The following is a 3,497-nucleotide window of genomic DNA, read 5'->3' as shown; positions in this document are numbered from 1 at the left end:
TTTATATAGGCACCGGCACTTTACATATAAGACCCTATAGTCTACTAGCCGGCTTGGCCGGCGCCGGCTTCCGCTCCTTCCCGAGGCGGTGACGTCGGGAGCCGTTGAGGCGTCATGGCTCTGTCCCATCCGGCTGCCACGGTCGGCGGTATGGAGAAGAAGCGTCTCCGTCGCCGTCGGCCACCGTAGCCTGTACGGCGCGTCGTGAGCCATGATGGCCTGTCCGGCGCGTGGCACTTGTTGCTCCACGGTGCCCCGCGCTTACGGAAGATGAAGTCAGCGTGGACTTTGGGAACCCGGATCACCAACCCGGTTCCTTCCGGTGCAAGACTCGCCGGCCTCGAGTCGGTCCGAGGTACGGACCCCCGGTCGGATATGGCTTGTAGAAGCCGGCCCAGCTACGGCATTGGCGGCCGTAGCCACGCCGACTAGGACCTAGAGCCAGCCGGCTTCCGGACCAGCCGGCCACGGCGCCGGCCGGCTGCTCCTCGGCCGGCCTTTGCCGCGAGCCGGCCGGTGGCCAGCCGGCTGCTCTGCGTCCATTGCCCTACCCGGGTCTTCCCCCGACATTAGCCCCCGAAGCCGGCAAGGTCCTGCGTTTAGAAGGACCTAGGCAGGTTTTCCGGCTTCTTGAATATATTTGACGGCAGTTGGAGGGGCCGGCGAGGATTTCCTTTCAGCCGGCTGCGCCCTCATCCGGCTTGTTCCTGCCGGCTGCTCCCAGCCGGCCGCTTTTTACACTTGTATAGTTTTTGCTTTCTCGCAAGATTTGATGGCGCCTCCGCCTTGCTGATGAATTTTGGTTCGAGTGGAACTTTTTGTCCGGCTCCGGCTCGCTGCGCGCCGGGGTCTCCGCCGCCTCGGGTCCTGCGCCCGACTTGACCGGTCTGACGCCTGGCCTGGCGGTCGGTTCGTCTGGTCACATCAATGTCCCTCCGGATCCGGTGCGGTAGTGGGCGACGTGGTGTGGCCGTTTCCGATAACCGTCGTGGACGTGGGAGGAGTTACGGCGCGAGTAAATCCGGGGACGTGGCCCACGACTGCCACTTGGAGGCCAACCGCCCGCGGCAGAAGGCTATAAATGCCGTGGGGGAGGCATCGAGGCGGCCACTTGCCATCCTCTTCCTCCTCGCGCTCCTGCTTCCATCGCTCTCCGCGCGCATGAGCTCGCTGTTGCTCCGGCGAACGCCTCCCGCTGGCGAACTCCGGCGGGCGAATCTCCACCGATCCACCGCCGCCACTCCGTCAATCCGGCGCCACGGGGCCGCGCGTCTCGACGGAGCGTCCTCAGCCGCCGTTGTCGCCGCCGCGGTCGCAAGGCTCTTCCTCGCCGTTCCGCCTCTCCTGGTCATCTTCTTCCTCGACCTCGTCAATGGCGTCTCCCAGCGGATCGTGGAGGGGCTCCTACATGCGGGAGGATGACATCGAGCGCCTGGTGCGCCTCCGGCGGATCCCGCGGTTGGTGATCACGCGGGGAGGTGGAGCCCAAGCCGGAGCCCGGCGAGCGCGTCGTTTTCGGCGCGCACCTCGATCGCGGGCTGGGCCTGCCGGCTTCGACGTTCTTCCGGCAATTCCTCGACCACTTCGGCCTTCAGCCGCATCACCTGCCGGCCAACGCGTGCGTCCTCTTGAGCTGCTACGTAGCGTTCATGGAGGCTTACGCTGGCTTGTGGCCCGACATCGACTTCTGGAGCCGGCTCTTCTACTTGAAGGCCCAAACCACTGAGGGCCGCCTGCGGGCCTGCGGCGCCGCCTCGATCTACACTCGGCCTGGTACGCCTTTCCCCAAAATCCCCACCGTCGACTCGGTGAAGAACTGGCAGATGTCATTCTTCTACGTGCGCAACGAAGGGGCGCTCGTTGACCGGATTAACCTGCCGGAGTTCAACCCGGCTCCTCCAGTCGGCCGGATCAACTGGAGCCACAACGCTCGCTCGACGGATCCGAACGCCGAGGTGAACCTGCTTTGGGACTTCCTGGCGACAGCCACCGATGGCGGGCTGACTGCCGAAGATCTCCTCTGCACCATCGCCGAGCGCCGGGTGCTGCCGCTCCAGATGCGCACCCACAAGATCGGGCACATGTCCGGCCGGTTCGATCCGAACCGCACGTCCAAGCGCCGCTCAACAAGGCCCAGGTGGCCAGCCGGGTGAACCACATCACCAAGGCGAACCTAACGGAGAACTGGAGCTACGGGCTGGTGCCTTGCGACAGGGACCATCCGCCGGCGCGGGTAAGCCTCATGTCTTTGCCATTTTCCTTTTTCTTCTGCCGACTTCCGGCTTGTCATATGTTCATGTTTTTTCTGTCTTTCTAGCTTTTTGAGCGCCAGAACGCCGAGGACGGCGACCTGGCAACGAAGAGGTGGACGCCGGATCACGTCGATCCGGCTGACCAAGCCGGCGAACATGCCGGCGACGACGACCTGCCGCGGGCGCCCGATCTAGGCGGCCGGGGGAGCACAATCCGCCCCTTCACCAGAGCAGCAAGAGGAGGAGGAGGAGCTGGCGACGTCCGGCACGGGGCCCATCCCCGCCGTGCCTCTGCGTACGAGGCCGCCAAGCACCACGGCGACTTCGGCGCCCAAGGGCACGAAGCGAGCCGGCTCCACCGCCGCCCTGGAGGCGAAGGCGAAGAAACTGCGCCGGCAGCAGCCGAAGATGGTCCCGGAGCAGGCCGGGTGAGCTCTTTCTCTCCTTTTCTTGTTTGATTCCTTTTCTTTCCTTACTTTTATGCTTATTATCTCTCTGTTTGTCCGGCTAGGGCCCCTATCAAGTTTGCCCGTGGCGGCGGCTCCCGGCAAGCTCCGCGCGTTGTGTCGCCGCTTCCCCGCCGGAGGAGGGAGCGAGACGCCGCAGCCTTCCTCGCGCGCACCTACACCGCCGCCGCCTGCCACGGGGGCGCCTTCCTTCACCGTGCCGGCTGGCCTCGCGCGCTGATCGCGGCACGCGGGTTGAGCCGACTCGCCAGGCGACGCTGGACGACATGTTCCCGGGCCGGACTCGTCCTCTGGGCCCAGCTGCTGGGGCTGGTCTGGGTATGCTGCCTTCAGCCGGGGCCGGAGCCGGCAGGGCTGCTCCCAGCACCGGCGCTGGCAGGGCTGTGCCGCCTGCGGCCGGAGCCGGCACCGGGCCCACCGTGGTGGAGCTGGACGGGAGTCCGGAGGGGGCGCCCCAGGCGCCGGAGACGACTGGACCGGCCGGGCCATCTGCTGCGCCCGGAGCGACGCCGCCGCCGCAGCCGACGACGGAGGAGCCGGCCCGGCAGGAGCCGGCGAGAGACGAGCCGGCGCGCACGGAGGGCGCCGACTCGCGCGCGCTGGTGAGGACGGGAACCTCATCGGCATCACCGCAAGGCCTGCACGTGGCCAAGGGCGCACTTCTTCTTCAGGTGCCGTCCGCCTCCGACTCCAGCCTTGGCTCGGCTGCCACCATGGAGCAGGCGTGGCTCCGTGCCGACTCCTACGAGGTGACCAGCCGGGAGGGGAACCCCGGCCA

Source organism: Lolium rigidum, chromosome 4, assembly GCF_022539505.1.
Source record: "Lolium rigidum isolate FL_2022 chromosome 4, APGP_CSIRO_Lrig_0.1, whole genome shotgun sequence".
Taxonomy (NCBI): domain Eukaryota; kingdom Viridiplantae; phylum Streptophyta; class Magnoliopsida; order Poales; family Poaceae; genus Lolium; species Lolium rigidum.
This window is presented reverse-complemented; position numbering follows the sequence as displayed.